Source organism: Chenopodium album, chromosome 3, assembly GCF_948465745.1.
Source record: "Chenopodium album chromosome 3, dcCheAlbu1.1, whole genome shotgun sequence".
Classification (NCBI taxonomy): domain Eukaryota; kingdom Viridiplantae; phylum Streptophyta; class Magnoliopsida; order Caryophyllales; family Amaranthaceae; genus Chenopodium; species Chenopodium album.
Window position 1 is genome coordinate 48,035,360 of NC_137836.1, and position 21,249 is coordinate 48,056,608.

Genomic DNA, 21,249 nt, shown 5'->3' on the forward strand with positions numbered 1-21,249 from the left:
AAACACGAAGAAAGAAGAAATAGAAAAACTAAAGGAGAAATGACCAAAATGATAAAAGAAAAGCATGAAAAATAAGGTGACAATATTGTAAAACACAATCCTATGAGTGTCATAAAATGACACTCATCAAATAAGCAAATGAAATATTATCTAAAAGTCAGCCTTCAAAAGGATTTACAAGAGTATTTATAGACAAAGAAGAAAAACTAATCGGTCGCGCCCTCTCCAAGAAGATCCCGCGGGCGCGCAGAAATGGGTACAGAACCCATAACTAACTCCGCGGGCAATCTGGTCAAGACCCGCGCTCGCGGGCACTGTAGCCCGCGCCCGCGGCAAAGTCACCCGCGCCCGCGGCTAAGAGTGCGTGACAAGGGTTGGAACTAGGTCGTCATATAATTCTCCCTTGGTCAAACTAAATTTGTAAACGCTTAACAAACCTTATACGAGTATAGAAGCAAATTCAGGGTCGAACCCAAAGGAATGAATCAAAATTATGCTATAGTTTAATGTTAAGCTAAATCGAAGAATTATCAATGGTTGAGTTTTGTAATTAAGATAACAAGAATCAAAACAATTCAAATAAATCAATCAAATTGCTAAACACTAGAGATATAGGTTCCACATGCAAGCTTAACAATCATGCTAATAGATAGATCACCAAATTGATTCAAACATTGCAAGGGACAAACAATAGTTTCAATCAAAGGAACTCAAAGGTTTTCTCCTATAAACCAAGCTAGGGTTCACTATGAATGGTTAAAAAGGAGAATCACAATCAAATTTAATCAATTAAAGCAATTCTCAAATCAATTGTTCGTGTCATTGAAATTTTTAATGCACTCTAGATTAATCTTATAGGTTGATCACTCCTAGTCTAATTAATCACATTCACAACTATATCAACCAATTTAATTACAACTATTCAATCAATCAAGGATCATCAACTAGAAATAATCATCAATCAAGCATGCTTCCCCTTCTCCCTAACAACTATTCTACTCACTAATCATGGTGTATTTCAAAGCCAAAACAAATTCAATCACAAACATATTCATCTCAAGCTAAATCAAAAGGAAGTACAATCAATCAAAAAATTCTCAAAACTAAATCAAAATCCAAACCAAACATTCAAGCATAAAAGAAAATTGCAAATGAAGTAAATTCAAAGGAAAGTAATCTCACACACTTGGATTGGTATGAAGAAGAATTCCAAACTTGATTGAAGAAACAATGTGGAATTACAAATCAAATCCAAGGATTACAATCTCTAATTTCTCTCTAACTTCTCTTTAGTTTCTCTCTCTAAAAACTAAGCAACTGAAATATTATCTAAAAGTTGGCCTTTAATAGGATTTACAAGATTATTTATAGACAAAGAAGAAAAACTGATCGGCCGCGCCCTCTCCAAGAAGACCCAGCGGGCGCGCAGAAATGGGCACGAAACCCATAACTAACTCCGCGGGCAATCTGGGAAAAACCCGCGCCCGCTGGTACTGTAGCCCGCGCCCGCTGCACTTTTGACCCCGCGGGCGCGTAGAAATGGGCTCAGGGCGCGGCAGATGCCCTATTCCAGGTAAAGTTGGGTCGCGGTCTCTCTATCTAGAGCGACCTCTCCAAAATCTCCGCGCTCGCGGCTTGGGCGCGGAGAGTTCCTGTCTAAAATCACCAAAATGATGCACTTAGCCCGGGCCCGCGGCCCTTAGGACCCGCGCCCGCGACCATGAGAAGAAGCGGAGCGCCCTCTCCAAGCCCTCTCCGACAGGATTGAAACTTCTTTGCTTGGCTCTTTTTTCTCTTCTAGAATCCTTTGCAAAGTTAAGTCTTTAGGAACCTACAAAAGAAACCAAAAAGAGAAAATAGAAGAGAAAAAGAGCAATATAAAAGGAAAACACGGTGAAAAGCACATAAAGGAAAGTAAAACATGAAGAAAAAAGAAATAGAGAAACTAAAGGAGAAATGACCAAAATGGTAAAAGAAAAGCATGAAAAATATAGTGAAAATATCCTAAAACACTACCCCTATGAGTTCCATAAATGACACTCATCAAATTCCCCAAGCTAGCTTTTTGCTCGTCCCGAGCAAAACAAAGGCTAAAAAGGAATAAGGAGGGTTTATTTAAGCATAAGAAAAAAAAGAGAAGAAAAATATACACTAAGACTCACTATCGTAGGAATCACGGTTGTTTATAACTACAACAAGCCCTTTAAACCCCAAAGTCGCCTATGAGGACGAGTGAGCTCTCGTAAGGATTTCCTAAGAGTTTAACCCACAACTCTTTGAAACAAAATGAAACAAAATCATTTAAAAAGAAAAGAAAGTAAAACAAATATTCAAATAAATAGCTCTTGACAAGGACTTTCACAAATGGTCAAATGCAAATGCATTAACACTTTTCTATATGAAGTGGGTATGCATGCTTCAACATATTCACAATTGATTGAAACATAAGGTATGCTAAGCATAGAGAACTAAAAAGGCGCAATCCACTTTCATCCCAACCAATCTAGCCGCGTTATCCCTATGGTTTCAAATCTTCCCTTAGTAAGCGTTTCTATGGTTCCTCGAAGGAACCGGAAAAAGAGTAGAATTTGAGGGTTTCTCGACATCTTGACCTTGTATCCCTTTTCCTTAGGCTTTAACTCATAATGACCTCCATCGGTATATGACTCAACCACTAGGCTAAAAGGATTTTCCCAAAGGTTGTAACATAAGGGAAAAAGGTTAGGGGTAGGCTAAAATTTTAAAATTTGGTGGTTTCCCTAAAATTGAAGCAAAAAAGGCGCCTTTCATAGAATCATAATCAAGTAGTCACCAAACAAAAACAAACTAACACCCCCAAGCTTATTCAAAGCTATATACACAAGCATATATACAAAAAGCATAAACGCTTCTCCCCAAGCTAAAAGGAAGCATTGTCCTCAATGCTTGACAAGGGAAAAGAATTTACATCCAATTATTTTTGAATTTCTCTCATTTTCACTTTTTTTTGTTGTTTTACTTTTGTATTTTCATTTATATCAAAACAATTGCCCATGCCTCTTAAACTTAGGACGGCTTTTACAAATATGCAATTGCATTTTCCTTGCCTTTTGTTTTACTTTAGACGGATTACACTTTATTCACTTGCCATTATTCACACAAATATCAAAATATAAACTTGCTTTCAAGAGAACCAAATACCCAAACTTCTTCACCACAAACTCCAACAATAATCATCAATTGTTTCACATAAACCAATAATGGAAACAAAAATGAAACAAAAAGCTTAAAATCTAAAGATGTGGCTTGTAAGGAAGGGGAAAGGCTCAAATGGTTAGCAAGAAGGCAAATGTAAACCCAATGAACTAAAAAGAAAGAAAAATCCTAGAAATGAAAAATTACCACCCTAAAAAGATGCATTTGTCCTCCCTAGTTGGTTCGGTCTCGAGTTTGAGAATTATGACTCAAGATTATAGATTAGGTCCGCAATAGTCAAGGATCCATACCGCTCATGCAAATAAATGTTGAAGGCTTGAAAAATAATGAACCTCACATGGATTTAGCAAAAACTCACTAAGGGTGTCAAATCAACCAAAGGAAGCAACTCCGTCTTACCACAAACCCAACAAAATCCAGCTTCAAGGCCCCAAAAGGTCTAAACCACTACCTTAGCATACCCTATCCTAGAGTCAACCACAAATATTCTCAAAACATGCACACCAATTAAACATAGGAAAGCATACAGGCAAAGGCAAAATTCCGAGATGTAGAATGTCCAAAGAAAAGAGCTAAACAAGCAAAAAGAAAAAGAATAGCCTCAAAAATGTTTTATTTCTTAGTTGAATGAAAGAAAAGAACTAAAAATCAAAAGAAAGAGAGAAAAGTACAAGAATGCAAGCAAGTACAAGTAATACCCAATCGTCAAACAAGTGGTCATTCGGCAACAACACCAATGACCCCAAATACGCAAGGTGTTACAATGCAAACATCCTTGAACCATTCAACACATACTAAAGCTAATCCTAAACTAAACATCCATCAAGAAAAGAAAAAGAAGTGATATAGAAAGATCTCACCGGTTGCCAAAGCTATGCTACATAATCAAGGTGTAAGAGCACCTTACGAATTGTTGAAATCCCAAGCATAAGCATTACAGCAAGGTGAGAAATAAAGAACTATATACAAAGAAAATTTTTAGTAACTTCCAAATAAAATAAAAGAAGAAAAGAAAGAAAATAAAATAATGAAAATAAAGGAAAAGCAAGTAGTAATAGCAACAGGAGTAGTATCAAATGAGTCATCAGATCGAAGTGGTAACAAGAAACAAGATATCAGATAATCATCATCAGGAATGATCATAACAGAGATACAAAGAAACGCATCAGACAGCGATCAGCGAATCAAGCAACAAGGCTAAAAAAAAAATTAAAAAAAAAACTTGGCAGAGAATTTAATAGAAGAACAACATCATCATCATAAAACCAAAGGACTCAAAGATCGACACCAGAAGCAGACAAGACCGAGAATGAACTACAAAAGCAAGAGGGAAAAACAACGAAGCACAACAACAAACGACATATAATGCCCCCAAGCTTAAAATGGGTCACCCTTCTAACTCTAAACCTAAAGACATGTAAACAAAAGAGAAACATTATATAAAGCACAAAAGAAGGGGGGGGGTATGGTAGTATCATTCCTCACTATGGTAAGGGGTAGAATGAGAACTCCCCTCACCGGTCTCAATCAAATGACTAGAGCTTGCCATCTCGCTCACCTCCATGGGAGCCTTACCCCTCAACCGACTTTCCCTCCTAATTCTATCAAGCTTAAAATAATGAGACCAATCATCTAAAATCGGCTCACCCAACCTACCCTTCCTACCAAAAGTCTCGGGGTCCAGAAAAGGCGAAGGATTAGCCGGATCATATGCATAGTCATAACCACCGGGACGCCTATAGTCGTAAGTGCCCGGGGTAGTGCTTATGATAGAACTAGGGTGAATATGGGGGCCCTCCCAATAAGGGCAACAAAGTCTAGGACCCACAGTAGGATCAAAAGTCTCCTATTGACGTAAGGTTCTATTTCCCCCCTCAAAACATGCAAATCATATAATCGACACATATGGTAATGATAACCAAGGGAATGGGGTTGCACAGAAGGCATGGAGTACAACACGTTAGCAATAGAATCAAGCTTGGCATGAATGGTCGACTTATCAAAAGTAGAAGGAGTGGGAGAGGGGGAAAGAGTAGGTGTACCTCCCAGTTCAACCAGGGGAAGAGAATGAGCATTCGATGAGCACGCATTGGTTGAACAACCTCTTGAAAAATTTTTCCTCACGGTATGGTTCTTTGCATAGTTGAACACTTTTGTATTACCTTTAGTAGGATTAATATCTCGTACCGGGCGCCTCCAATACAAGGAATCTCTGTCCTCGGGTCGAGTAGTTGCCTCCTTGCAAGGGATGAGGAACCATTCCTTATACCGAGAAACTTTCCACATGAAGACATCATCCTTCCTAGTTCGATCGAGAAACTTCTGATTCACAAGGGCGGAGATGTTGAGAAAATGAGAAGGAGACTTTTCTATAGGATCAATAATTAGAGGAAGCTCATCTAACAAAGTTTTGTAGTCATCATTGATGCAAAGATCTAGGATAGAAATCATCCAACCCAATTGGATGCACCCCGATAGGCAAACTCCATCACGAATATCCAAGAATCGAGAGATCAAATGCTCCGTGAAATCCACCGACTCAATTTCGAAGTCGTTTTGGTCGGCTATCAACAACCAACAAAAGCTCCTCACGGGAGATAGCTCCCAAAAAGTCCTTTGAGAAAAGAGCGTATGTGAGGATTCGGTTGAAATACCGTATAGCCGGATGAATCATGGAAGCAGACTTTGAAGTTTGAGGGTCATACTTTCCTTCCTCCGAGATACTCCTCCACCAACGTTGCTCATCATATCCATGATCACTTTCCATTCTACTATGAGCCGGATAGATACAATGATCCGGATCCTCGGCCCAAGGAAACATGAAATATGAACATAGTTGAGCATCCGTCAATGAGTGATCATTGTTGAAGAGTTGGAAAGTCAAAATCTTTGAATAATTTGCACCCGGTTCATGGACAACTTCAATAGAAGAAAGTAATTCATAAGTCTCTCTAGCATAAGTAGGGGCACTCAAATCCAAGAACTCTAAAAGATCAAGGCCCTCCGCAAGAAGGCGAACATCCTCATCAATCCCTAGAAACTTGGTTGTTGTTTGTTTGTAGAATCTCGTTGGCCTAAGCTTCCTCTTGGATAGACGCTTGAAACAATCCCAATGTGGTTCTTTTGAAAATTCAATGCCATAAGTTTCTTCAACCTCGGGTGGAGGTGGAACAACATACCTAGGCTTGCTTGAACTTGCTCTAGCTCGCTTCTTATGACAAAGTGTGGCCATCTACAAAGTATCAAGACTTAGCATAAGTAATTGTTCAAGAACAAGCACAAAATGGAATTATCTCACAATAAAAGAAAGAGATGGTAACAAATGAACAATGTCATTAATAACATCATGAATATTAAGCAAATAAACATGGATTAAAGGAAAAATTGAGCATAAGAAACCAATTCATGAGTCAAATTGAGCAAAATAAACCCCAAACATCGAATTATCAAAAGATATGAAACCAACATAAAGAAAACCCATGAGAGAGAAAATAGCCAACAATGGTTATTCAAGATTTCAATCAAAGTTTACACATTTATCATGAAGAAACTTCAGTTCAACACTCAATGATATCATTCAACATAAATTTCAAGTGAAAAGAACTAACCATAGAGTTTCACCATGAAAGCATAACAAGGGGTTCAAGCTTGAATCAAAGAGGAAGAAGATAAACAGACAAAAAGAAACCATACCTCAATGAAGCCTTGAAATGCTTGTAAAAATGCTCAAAATAAAGATGTAAGAACAAATAGAACCCCCAAAAACAAGCTCCAAACCTCAACACAAAACTTCAAAATTTTGAAAAAAACCCAATTTTTTATTGAATTAGGGAAGAAAATCTGAAACTTTTTGGTTTTAGATTTAAAAACTTGATGTTGGCAATTGTAATTGATGTTGAAATGATAGCAAAAGAGGTGAAGTAGGTTTGATATTGCAAGAGAGGGTATAGGGTTTTAGGAGGGAAAAATGAGAGAATTGAAAGAGTAGGGTGCGTTTTGGGGTAATAAGGGCTGCCAACAAGCGTGCGCGCAACAAAAGGTCGCGCCCGCTCCTTATAATGTCGCGCCCGCGGGTAGCCCGCGGGGAGTTCTTGGTCGGATTTGGTGATTTTAGATGTGCAGACACCCGCGCCCGCGGGTAATCTTTGTGGTGCGTGCGCACAGCCTGGTGCGTGCGCACCACATGCAACATAGGAAAGCTCTAAAAAGAGAAACACCCTTAGTGATGCTTTCTTGTTTGCATTCTCACCGTCCCTAACGAATGTCATGATCAAGGACAAAAAAATGTCATAAGAAACAATCCAAAATATTATTGAACATGAATAAAAATCGATGGGAATGCAAACACGAGAACATATAACCTCAACGAACCCTTTTCTCAAAGCTTAACCAAACCTCATGAAATCTTGAAGTAGCACCAAAATTTTTAGAAATTTTCTCCGATCCAAACTCATGGTACCTAGGATTAAAAAGAACAAACAAAAATAAAGGAAATAAGAAACTTTCTCAAAAGAGGAAGTATAGGAAATTGTAAAATCAAAGAAAAAGGTTAGAAAACTGGGTTGCCTCCCGGGTAGCGCTTTTGGTTAACGTCGTTAGCTCGACGTCCACCACCAATTAAGGTGGTTGTCGGAGAAAGAATGAGTCAACGAAACCAACAAAAGCATCGTCAAAATACTTCATTAGACGATTGTCACTAGCCTAGAACAGAGAAAGAGAATCTTGAATTGAGACTTCTACAAAACCATTTGGAAAATCACTCTTGGCCGAATTGGGACCGCTCCATCTTGATCACTTGATGCTAAGGTGTGATGGAAGAGGTTTGACCTCAACCATTGGTACACCTTTACCTTCCTTTGAAGTGGCGGCTTGCAAAGCTTCTTGGCTTGAGATATTCATGCACAAATGCTCATCCACTTCCTCAATGCTTCCATTTAGAAAATCCTCATACATTGCCACTTCCTTGATAGGAGCTTCTATCTTATCCTTGTTCAAAAAGACATTCTCAAGAGGATCATTAGAAGTGAGCAAGTGCTCATTCTTGGAAGATACAACAAGATCAAGAGAATCAATCAACATGCAATTTTCTAGAGAAGAACATGGATACTTCATGCTTTCAATCAAGTCAAATTCAATAACCTCTTCTCCTACTTTTCGTGAAATTTTCGCACTCTTATCATTAATCATAGCACCCGAGGTAGCAAGAAAATGTCTACCAAGAATAATGGGAATGGTAGCATCTTAATCCATTTCAAGCACCACAAAATCTACCAGAATCACAAACTTCCCTACTCTCAAAGGAACATCCTCAACCTTCCCCTTGGGAATCTTAATTGACCTATCGCCCAATTGCAAGGTGATTTTGGAAGGCATATATTCCCCTAACACAATTCTTTGATAAACCGAATATGGTATTAAGCTAACACTACCTCCTAAGTCAAATAAGGCATTATTAATTTGCATCTTGTTAATGGCAGAAGGGATAAAGAAGTTTCCGGGATCTTTCAACTTGGGTGGCATCTTGTTCATTATAATTGCAATAAAATTTTCGATCAAGTTGACCGTCTCCACCACATCACAAGACCTCCTACCTCTCAAAATGTCTTTGAGGAATTTTGCATAGTTGGGCATTAGGGTAACAACTTCGGTAAAAGGTAGAGAAAGATGAAGTTGTTTAAGCATGTCAATAAATCTTCCAAATTGTTCATCCAACTTATATCTCATGAATTTTGTGGATATGGAAGCTTGGGTTTCACAATATCTTTCTCTACTCTAACCTCTCTAGGTGTCTCAATTACAACCTCACTCAAAGATGCACCATTTCTCTCATCCTCTACCAAGGCCTCCTTAGGGAACTCCTTAGTTCCACTCTTCCTAGGCAAACTCTCCTCAAGAACCTTAGCACTCCTTGTAACAATAGCATTCATGGGTCTCTTAGGATCTAAGCCTTGGGAAGGTAAAGATGAAGGACTAGCATGGCCTTTCAAAGCATTGGCAAGTTGAGAAATTTGGTTTTCTAGCATCTTATTATGAGTCATCAACTCATTAAATTTCTTGTCACGTACGGCTATGTAAGTGCTCAACAACTTTGTTTGATTTTCAATGATTTCCTCCAAATTAGTCCTAGAGGAAGAGGATTGTGAATAGGAATTATTAACTCGAGTCTTTGGAGAAAATCCGGGTGGAGGGCCTCTTTGAGCATTATTTTTAAAATTGCCTCTCCCTTGATTGTTCCAATTACCCCTATTTTGATTTTGACCACAACCTTGATTATGGTTAACACCACCTTGATTATGATTTCCATAACCTTGGTTTTGATTACCATAATTTTGGTTTTGATTTTGGCCACTATAACCTTGATTGTTATATTTACCTCGAGAACCTTATTTCCCTTGGTTCCTATAACCACCACCTTGGTTATAATTGTCAAAATTACCATGGTTTCGGTAATTCCTATTCCATTAACCCCTTTGATTGTCAAACCTTTGCACATTATTATTGTTTGACAAATAGTTCACATGTTCACTCTCATTATTATCAAAATCATCATTACTCTCCGGAAAAGCAAGAGGGCAATTACTAGAATCATGATCATATGAACCACACACATCACAAAACAAACAACCACTAGGCATGTTACTAGAGGAAGGAGTACCTCTCCCTTTAAATTGGGAGGGAAGACTTGGAGCTTAGGAAGTAGAACTCTCCAATTTTTCCTTGATTGCATTCACTTCCTTCCCAAAGTTTGCCATTTGTGAGGAGAGATTGTTGATTGCATTCAAATGATCAACCGAGTACACCGAAGAGCTACTCTTGATAGTTGATTCTCTCTCACCATCTTGCCAATCTCTATAGTACCTCACAACATCCTCATTGATGTCCACCACTTCTTCTTCCGTCTTATTCATGATGGGACCTCCGGCTCCTCCATCTAGGCATGACTTGCCTAGGGGACTGAGGCCTCCATAGAAAATCTGAATAACTTGATAGGTTGGAATCCCGTGGTGAGGACACTCCCTTTGATACTCCTTATATCTCTCACATGCTTCATAGAGGCTCTCACTTGGCTTTTGTTTGAGGCCTTGAATCAAAGCTCTTGCCTCCGCCGTTTTCTTTTGTGGATAGAAACGAGTTAGAAATTCCTTTGTAACCTCATCCCATGAAGTTAGACAATTCGGCTTAACCTCCTTGTCTAGCCATTCCAAAGCACGCCCAATGAGAGAAAAGGGAAAGAGCTTGAGGCAGATGAATTCTTAGGAAACTCCGTTCACCTTGATAGTATTGTAATATTTTTCAAACTCCTTGAGATGATTTAGCGGGCTCTCATGCTTGGCTCCACTAAATTTTCGCCTCTCTATCAAAGTGATCATAGCCAGCCTAATTTCAAAATCATTTTCCGGTGTTGTGGGTGGAGCTATTCCACTCTCAAATCTATATGCACCGGGAATCCCCAATTCTTTCAATAACACTCTTGGATTCTCTCCCATTCTTGCTTGTTCCTCTTGTTGCGGTTCTTCCTCACTTGAAATGCTAGAGCTAAATGATCTCCTAGCAACCCTTAGCCTTGTAATAGTCCTCTCAATCTCCGAATCAAATGGCACAGGTAAATGACCACGTGCTCTATGCATACAACTAAAAGGAAATGATTAGTAGCACGGCTACAAATGTAGCCTTAAAGAGGAAAATCTTTTTTTTATATAGGATGAAATAGACTCAACAAATATAACAAATCACCAATGTCATTCCCCGGCAACGGTGCCATTTTAACAAGGGTTGGAACTAGGTCGTCATCTAATTCTCCCTTGGTCAAACAAAATTTGTAAACGCTTAACAAACCTTATACGAGTATAGAAGCAAGTTAAGGGTCGAACCCAAAGGAATGAATCAAAGTTATGCTATAGTCTAATGTTAAGCTAAATCGAAGAATTAACAATCGTTGAGTTTTGTAACTGAGATAACAAGAATCAAGACAATTCAAAGAAATCAATCTAATTGCTTAACACTAGGGATATAGGTTCCACATTCAAGCTTAACAATCATGCTAATTGATAGATCACCCAATTGAATCAAATATTGCATGGGATAAAAAATAGTTGCAATAAAAGGAACTCAAAGGTTATCTCCTATAAACCAAGCTAGGGTTCACTATGAATCGTTAACAAGGAGAATCACAATCAAATTCAATCAATTAACGAAATTCTTAAATCAATTGTTCGTGTCATTGAAATTTGCAATGCAATCTAGATTAATTTTACAGGTTGATCACTCCTAGTCTAATTAAACACATGCACAACTATGTCAACCAATTTAATTGCAACAATTCAATCAATCAAGGATCATCAACTAGCAAAAATCATCAATCAAGCATGCTTCCCCTTCTCCCTAGCAACTAATCTACTCAATAATCATGGTGTAATTCAAAGCCAAAACAAATTCAATCACAAACATAATCATCTCAAGTTAAATCAAAAGGAAGTACAATCAATCAATAAATTCTCAAAACTAAATGAAAATCAAAACCAAACAATCAAGCATAATAGAAAATTGCAAATGAAGTAAATTCAAAGGAAAGAAATCTCACAAACTTTGATTGATATGAAGAAGAATTCCAAACTTGGTTGAAGAAGCAATGTTGAATTACAAATCAAATCTAAGGATTACAATCTCTACTTTCTCTCTAACTTATCTCTAGTTTCTGTCTCTAAAAACTAAGCAAATGAAATATTATCTAAAAGTTGGCCTTCAAAAGGATTTACAAGAGTATTTATAGACAAAGAAGAAAAACTGATCGGTCGCGCCTTCTCCAAGAAAACCCCGCGGGCGCGCAGAAATGGGTACGGAACCCATAACTAACTCCGCGGGCAATCTGGGCAAAACCCGCGCCCGCGGGTACTTTAGCTCGCACCCACGACGATGCCACCCGCGCCCGCGACAAAGGGCGCGGCAGATGCTCTGTTCCAGGTGAAGCAGGGGGCCGCGGTCTCTCTATCTGGAGCGGCCTCTCCAAAATCTCTACGGCTAGGGCGCGGAGAGTTCCTGCCCTAAATCACCAAAATGATGCACTTAGCCCGCGCCCGCGGCCCTTAGGACTCGCGCTCGCGACCATGAGAAGAAGCAAAGCGCCCTCTCCGAGACCTTTCCAAGCCCTCTCCAAGAGGCTTTGAACTCCTTTCCTTGGCTCTTTTTGCTCCTCTTTAATCCTTTGCAATGCTAAGTCTTTAGGCACCTACAAAAGAAACCAAAGAGAAAAAATAGAAGAGAAAAAGAGCAGAATAAAAGGAAAACACGACGAAAAGCACATAAAGGAAAGTAAAACACGAAGAAAGAAGAAATAGATAAACTAAAGGAGAAATGACCAAAATGGTAAAAGAAAAGCATGAAAAATATAGTGAAAGTATCCTAAAACACTACCCTATAAATGCCATAAAGGACACTCATCAGCGCGGCAGGTGCCCTGTTCCAGGTGAGGACAGGGGGGCCGCGGTCTCTCTAACTGGAGCGGTCTCTCTAGATTCTCCACGGCCGCAGCTACACCGCGGCCTGAGCGCGGAGAGTTCCTACCAAAAATCACCAACTTGATGCATTTTACCCGCGCCCGTGGCCCTCTGGATACGCGCCCGTGGCATTGATAAGATGCAGAGCGCCCCCTCCAAGAGGCTTGAATCTCCTTTGCTTAGCTCTTTTTGCTCCTCTTGATTCCTTTGCGAAGCTAAGTCCTTACACACATACAAAAGAAACCAATGAGAGAAAAGAGAAGAAAAAAAAAAGCGATTTAAAAGAGAAACATGAAGAAAACCACATAAAGGAAAGTAAAACAGGAGGAAAGAAGAAATAGAGAAACTACAGGAGAAATGACCAAAATGATAAAAGAAAAGCATGAAAAATAAGGTGAAAGTATCCTAAAACACTACCCTATGAGTACCATAAATGAAACTCATCAAATTCCCCCAAGCCAGACTTTTGCTCTTCCCGAGCAAAACAAAAGCTAAAAAGGAATAAGGAGGGTTTATTTAGAAAAGAAAAAGAGGGAAGAAGAATATACACTAAGACTCACTAACGCGGGAATCACAGTTGTTTTTAGCTGCAACAAGCCCTTTAAACCCCAAAGTCGCCTATAAGGACGAGTGAGGTCTCGTAAGGGTTTCCTAAGAGTTTAACCTACAACTCTTTAAAATAAAATGAGGCAAAATCATTTAAGAAGAAAAATAAGGTAAAACAAAAATTCAAACAAATAGCTCTTGACAAGGACTTTCACAAACGGTCAAATGAAAATGCATGAACACTTTTATATATGAAATGGGTATGCATGCTTCAAGATATTCACGGTTGATTGAAACATAAGGTATGCTAAGTGTAGAGAACTAATGAGGCGGAATCCACTTTTTTCCCAACCAAACTAGCCGCGTTCTCCCTATGGTTTCAAATCTTCCCTTAGTAAGTGTCTCTATGGTTCCTCGAAGGAACCGGAAAAAGAGTAGAATTTGAGGGTTTCTCGACATCTTGACTCAACCACTAGATATATGACTCAACCACTAGATCGAAAGGACTTTCCCAAAGGTTGTAACGTAAGGGCAAAAAGTTAGGGGTAGGCTAAAATTTTAAAATTTGGTGGTATCCCTAAAAGTGAAACAAAGAAGGCGCCTTTCTTAGAATCACAATCAAGTAGTCACCAAAAAAACAACGGTTTTTTCACCAAATGCCCTTGAACTTTTCAAAAATTCACCAAATACCCTCAAGTTTTTCAAAATTCACCAAATGCCACTGACGTTTGTTAATATTCACACCGTGACCTCAAAATACTCCTGACGTTAAAGTTCCGTTAGCAATAAAATTTAATTCACCAAATGCCCTAACTTTGTTAAATAATTACACAAAATACCCTTATTTTTTGAAGTACAAGTGTACAATGTCTAGTCTGAAATTTAAGGAAACAAGCCGTTAGTTTTGATTTTCACCCTTTATTTGCATAAATACTCGATACATAGCATCATCTTATTTGCTTAACCACAAATTTTTAACTCCTTGAGAAATCAATCTAAATCATCCTCCTCAATGTATGAAAACTTTTGTGTAAGAATTGCAAACAAATCTTGTTGTAGTAGGAGAAAATTTGCAGTAAGAACTTCTGAGCCTGCTAACTAGTCCGCAGACAAGCCCAGACTGTTTACTAGGGTGGGTATAGACTAATTGTCAAGCCGCATAAAAGGGGCTTGAGTTTGCTATATTAAGTTCGTTAGATAAAATATGAACTATAGCTCAATCCGTTTTCCGTCCAAGCCCGTAAATAATCACCTCTATTTCATTTGGCCCTCTTTTTCTCTGTTTGCGAGGTCTCCGACACTTCTTTTTATGAATAGAGGATGTTTGCAACTCTTACACAAAAGTACTCATACATTGAAGAGGATTATTTAGATTGATAACTCATGGTGTTAAAAATTTGTGGTTAAGCAAATAAGAGAGATGCTTTGTATCGAGTATTTATGCAAAAAAAAAGGTGAAAATCAAAACTAACGGCTAGTTTACTTAACTTTCAAACTAGACATTGTACTACCAATTAAAAATAAGGGTATTTTATGTAATTAATTAACAAAGATATAGGGCATTTGGTGAATTAAATTTTATTGCTAACGGAACTTTAATGCTAGAGGTCACAGTGTGAATATTAACAAACGTCAGGGGCATTTGGTGAATTTTGAAAAACTTGAGGGTATTTGGTGAATTTTTGAAAAGTTCAAGGGCATTTGGTGAAAAAACCGAAAAAACAAACTAACACCCCCAAGCTTATTCAAAGCTATATCCACAAGTATATATACAAAAAGCGTAAACGCTTCTCACCCCAGCTAAAAGGAAGCATTGTCCTCAATGCTTGAAAAGGCAAAATATATTACATCAAAATATTTTTGAAATTTTCTCATTTTCGCTTCTATTTCTTCTTGTCTTTTTTATTTTTTGTATTTTTTTGTATTTTCAAATCTTTCAAAGCAATTGTCCATGCCTATTTAACTTGGGACAACTTTTACAAATTTGCAATTGCATTGTCCTTGCCTTTTGTTTTACTTTGGACGGCTTTTATTTTATTCACTTGCCATTATTCACACAAATATCACAACATAAACTTGCTTTCAAGAGAACCAAAATACCCAGACTTCTTCACCACAAACTCCAACAATAATGATCAATTGCTTCACAAAAACCAATAATGGAAATGAAAATGAAACAAAAGGCTCAAGATCTAAAGATGTGGCTTGAAAAGAATGGAAAAGGCTCAATTGGTTAGCAAGAAGGCAAATGTAAACCCAATGAACTAAAAAGAAAGAAAAATCCTAGAAACTAAAAATTACCACCTCGAAAAGATGCATTTGTCCTCCCTAGTTGGTTCGGTCTTGTGTTTGAGAACTATGAGTCAAGATTCAAGATTAGGTATGCAAAGGTCAAGGATCCATGCCGCACAATCAAAACATGACGAAGGCTTGAAAAAGAAAAATCCTCACAAGGTTGTAGCAAAAACTCACTAAAGGTGTCAAATCCACCAAAGGAAGCAACTCCGTCTTACCACAAACCAAAAGAATCCGGCTTCAAGGCCCCGAAAGGTCTAAACCGCTACCTTAGCATACCCTATCCTAAAGCCAACTGCAAATACTCTCAAAGCATGCACACCAATAAAACATAGGAAAGCATACACACAAAGGCAAAATTCCGAGTTGTAGAATGTCCAAAGAAAAGAGCTAAACAAGCAAAAAGAAAAAGAATAGCCTTAAAAATGTTTTATTTTTATTTGAAAGAAGAAAAAGAACTAAAATCAAAATAAAGAGAGAGAAGCACAAGAATGCAAGCAATCACAAGTAATTCCCAATCGTCAAACAAGTTGTCATTCGACAACAACGCCAATGACCCCAAACACGATAGGTGTTACAAAGCAAACATCCTCGATTCATTAAACTCATCCTAAAGCTAATCCTAAACTAAGCAACCAAGATAAGAACGAGAAGAGAAATAGAAAGATCTCACCGGGCGCCAAAGCTATGCTACATAAATCAAGGTGAAAGAGCGCCTTACGAATCGTTTAAATCCAAAGCATAAGCAATAGAGAAAGGTGAGAAATAAAGAGCTATATACAAAGAAAATTGTTAGTAACTTCCAAACAAAATAAAAGAAGAAAAGAAAGAAAATAAAACTTAGAAAATAAAGGAAAAGTAATTAGAAATAGCAACAACATTAGTATCCAATGAGACATCAGACCGAAACAGTAACAGGAAACAAGATATCGGATAATCATCATCAGGAATCATCATAACAGAGATACAGAGAAACTCATCAGACAGCAATCAGCAAATCAAACAACAAGGCCAATAGTCGGGCACAAAAATCAACAGAAGCACAGCATCATCATCATAAAACCAAGGGACTCAAAGATCGATACCAGAAGCATACGAGACCAGGAATGAACTACAAAAGCAAGGGGGGAAACAATGAAGCAAAAAAACAAACGACATAGAACACCCCCAAGCTTAAAATAGCCACCCCCCCTAAATCTAAACCTAAAGACGTATAGGCGATAAAGAAACATCATATAAAGCACATAAGAAGAGGGGGGCCATGGTAGTATCATTCCGCACTATGGTAAGGGGTAGAATGAGAACTCCCCTCACCAGTCTCCACCAAATGACTAGAGCTTGCCATCTTGCTCACCTCCATGGGAGCCTTACCCCTTAACCGACTTTCCCTCCTAATTCTATCAACCTCAAAATAATGAGACCAATCATCTAAGACCGGCTCACCCTACCTACCAAACCTACCAAAATTCTCGGGGTCCGGAAAAGGCGAAGGATTACCCGAATCATATGCATAATCACAACCACCGGGCCGCCTATAATCGTAAGCGCCCGGGGTAGTGCCTATGATAGAACTAGGGTGAACATGGGGGCCCTCCCAATAAGGGTAACAAAGTCTAGGACCCACAGTAGGATCAAAAGGCTCCCATTGAGGGATAGGTCCTTGTTGGACCGGGAGGTACGAATAGTTGACATAAGGTTCGATCTCCCTCCTCCGAACATGCAAATCATATAATTGATACATATGGTAGTCATAACCAGGGGAAGGGGGTTGCATAGATGTCATGGAGTACAACACGTTAGCAATAGAATCAAGCTTGGCATGAATGGTTGACATATCAAAAGTAGAAGGAGTGGGAGAGGGGGAAAGAATAGGTGTACCTCCCTGTTCAACCGGGGGAGGAGAATGAGCATTCGATGAGCACGCATTGGTTAAACGTCCTCTCGTACAATTTGTCCTTCGTCGGAAAGAAGGATTAATATCTCGCACCGAGGGCCACCAAGACAAGGAATCACTCTCCTTGAGATTCCTTGTCTTGGTGGCCCCCAGTGCGAGATATTTTTGTTTGTGATTGAATTTTTTGACGAGGGGAAAAATAGGTCGTTATCTAATCTTCTCTCGGTCAAACTAAATTTATAAAAACACTTAACAAACCTAAATACGAGTATAGAGGAAAGTCAAGGGTCGAACCCAAAGGAACGGTAATGTTCAAGCACTTTAAATTATGCGCCTAAGCTAGGTCGAAGATGAAGGTAAGAGAGAATACTAACAACTAACAACTAACAAAACAAGTAACCAAGGAAATAAAACACTAGGAACGGGGATCGACAAGTAATCATGTCAACAATAAATTAAAGAATTAAATTAAATAATTGAAATAGAGATTTCGGACCAAACCCTCAGAAATACCAAACCTTTCACGTCTAAGGCGAAGGCAACTTCGAATTGTGCTAGGTGTGTCTAGATCTTGTGAATGCAGAATTTTGTTTGAAAAGTTGGTTTAGAATAAGAGAGAGAGAGTATCAAGATTTTCTTGATGAGAATTGGTGATAAAAAACGGAGGTCTAAGGACGCTATTTATAATGAAAAATAATCTAGAATAGATAATAAAGAATCGGAGTTTCAAGAGGAATAAAACATGACGCTGGCGCCGCAATAGCCTCTGACACCGCTCGACATGGCTTGTCTCAGCGCGATAGGCTTGTCTCTAGGCGACAACCTGGCGTTTGGCGCTGCAGATGATTTTCCACACATTTTCATATTTTTTGAAAAAATTAAGCGTAAAATTCCGTACGAGGGGTAAAATCATAATTTCATTTAAAAACACTTCTTTTATTCCAAATAAAACTCATACAACTCAATTATCAATCCTAATCACATTAGAATTCAAAAGAATATACTAGAAGATACTAGAAGACTATAATCAACCCTAATTGCATTAGGAATGATAAATCATAACAGGCCCTCCTCTAGATCATTGGGCCGCATATAAAGATCAAACTAGGCCCAGTTTAGTAATTTGGCCATAAATTCCTCATTATTCATCGGAATTGGGCTTATAATATATAGTTGGAAAGGTCTTTTCGAACCCCATCCAAATACACTATTATTGGACCCTTGCTATGGACCAAATTAAACTGGATTGGCTATTTTCATAAAATAGGTTTTCGAAAACAGAGAGAAAGAAGAGAATTAAAAAACTAACCGCAACACTAGACTTTCCACACCTTGACTTCATTCGATTATGATTAGACGTGAAAAGTATTCATCACCGGGTTTGGTTTTGGGGAGACACAAATGGGTGTCTACAATTGGTCATATAACCAAGTCCTTCAGTTCGTTTTCCTTTAGCTTCAGCTATCCACTTAAGTATGACTTTTGGGTCAATAACTCTATCCTTTTTAACATTCAGTTCCGTTTCTAGTTGATCCTTTTGAGTTTTTAAAGTTGAAAGTTCATTTTTCAGATTTTCAAAATCATCATTGAATAAAAGCAACTGATCGCTTAAGGAATTGCTAGAATTGATATCAGAATTCATGAGCTTATACTGAGTGAATTCAACATTAAGAAGAATACTTTCATTCTTGATTCTATCACCTATCTCTGTTATGTGTTTATATTTAAAGTCAAGCTCTCTTAATTTGCTTTGAAACTATGCATAGGTTGTTTCCAACCAAGCACCATGTTCTTTGCAAACCTTAAGAGCTTTTTCACACTTATTCAGTTTCACACAAGTATCTCTAAAGAATTCTTCTTTTTCTAGACATATATCTATTAGGACATCTTTAAAGAGAGTTTTAAGCTGTTTAGGATCAAGAAATAACTCATTATGGAGTTCCTTAAGGTAGGCTTTTTCATCATCTAATTTAGCCATCAGATAAAGATTAGTTGCTTCCTCATCTGGTTGATCATCCTCTTCTTCTTCACTGTTTGAGTCTCCCAATGTTGTTATCATAGCTTTCTTCATGTCTAACTTGATGTAGTTTGCTTTGCTAAACTTTTCTTTCCTTACTCCTTAGGCTTCCTTTTCCTTTATCATTTTCCCAGAGGGGACAGTCTATGATAAAGTGATTAGGGGATCAACACTTGTGGCAGCTATAGTCAGGTTTTGGATTTGAGGTCTTTTTCCCAAAGTTCCTTGAGGTGCGGCCTTTCTTGAACATCTTCTTGAATCTTTGCATAATGAGGGCAGCCTCATCCTTGTACACTTCCGAGTCTTTCTCCTCTTCAGCTTTAAGAGCCAACCCCTTGTTCCTCATGGATTCATTGTTGACAGCAAGGTGCAACTCATGAGTCATGAGTGAACCTGCCAGTTGTTCGATATTGAACTTGGTGAAGTTCTTAGTTTCTTGAAGGGTTGTCATGTGAGCTCTCCATCTCTCATCCTGCAAAAGACTTCTAAGAACATTCCTAACCTTCTCATCTGTAGGAATCTGTCTACCAAGTGAAACCAGCTCATTTATGATGTTAGTAAAATGAGTTAGAATCTCTTGAATAGTTTCCTTTGGTTGCATCTCAAATCTTTCATACTTAGACATAAGCAGATCGATTTTTGAGCGTTTAACCTCATTAGTTCCTTCATGAGTAATCTGCAACAAATCCCAGATCTCCTTAGCGTTCTTGCACCCCATAACACGGTTATGTTCGTGAGGTCCAACTCCACAGTGGAGCAATTTTACAACCATAGCATTGATTTCCATTTTATCAAAATCCTCTTTCTCAAATTCTGACATAGGCTTAAGGATTACCACATTTTGAGCGTTTGTTTTGGTAACTTCAAAGTCACCAACTTAGATGACCCTCTAGACTTGGTAGTTCTCTACCTTGATAAAGATCTCCATTCGATTCTTCTAGTAAGTATAGAACTTACCATTGAACATAGGAGGCCTTTGAGTTGAGTATCCTTCCTCAAGCTTTTCATGAGTATTCATCCTTTCCAAGACCTTTCTTCATCAAGGTTTCCTGATTTTCTAGAAGTGAAGCTCTGATACTGTAGGGAATATTTCAAGCATTACCCCAAACTTGAACCCTATTGTTATCATACACTTAAGAATGGTGGCGTCTAAAGGGAAAGAAGCTTAAGCAAAAGAGTGGCCAACAAGTTTTAAGAACTTGTAAACCGTTCACATGGTGAAGGTTACACCCCTTAATGATCCAAGAGATCGTTAACTCCAGTAGGTTTGGAACCATGACTGGTGTTCGGGGATGAAGGTACAAATCCAACCTAAAAGAGACTGAACTTTCCCTAATAATAGACCTTTACTTTATTCTTCTCGTATTCATGTGCGCTTTCTAACTAACATGCAATCAATAGATTAACCCTAAACTTGTTAAACTATGTTGGTTTAATATTAATGCACAAATAAAACTATTATTGGCGATCACTTGAATTATATACATATTAACCTTAAACAACATTATCAATTATCTTATTAAGCGTGATTACAAGTACAAATTCCCTTTAAATATGCATAAAAGGCGTGATCAAGAAATAACAATAAGTATCAAGTAACATAATAATAATCATGATAATAACAATCATAATAATCATTTGCATGTTAAAAATAAAGCATAGTAATAGCAAGATCCTAGGCATGATACTAACAAGATTAATAGCGAACCCTAGCATGTCACTAAACAATACAGATCAAAGCTTTAGCCCTAACATGATATTAGGAAAGAAAATAGGAAGTATCATCATAACCATACATGATATTATAA

The 21,249-nt window shown here is 38.1% G+C and overlaps 1 non-coding gene across 1 annotated transcript; it reads left to right on the forward strand.

Annotated features, from left to right (window-relative positions):
* Nucleotides 1-10,191: 10,191 nt before the first annotated feature.
* On the forward strand, nucleotides 10,192-10,297 carry LOC145626012 (small nucleolar RNA R71). Its single transcript, XR_014110897.1, has one exon. It is a non-coding gene; the product is annotated as a small nucleolar RNA R71 (small nucleolar RNA).
* The last annotated feature ends 10,952 nt before the right edge of the window (nucleotides 10,298-21,249 follow it).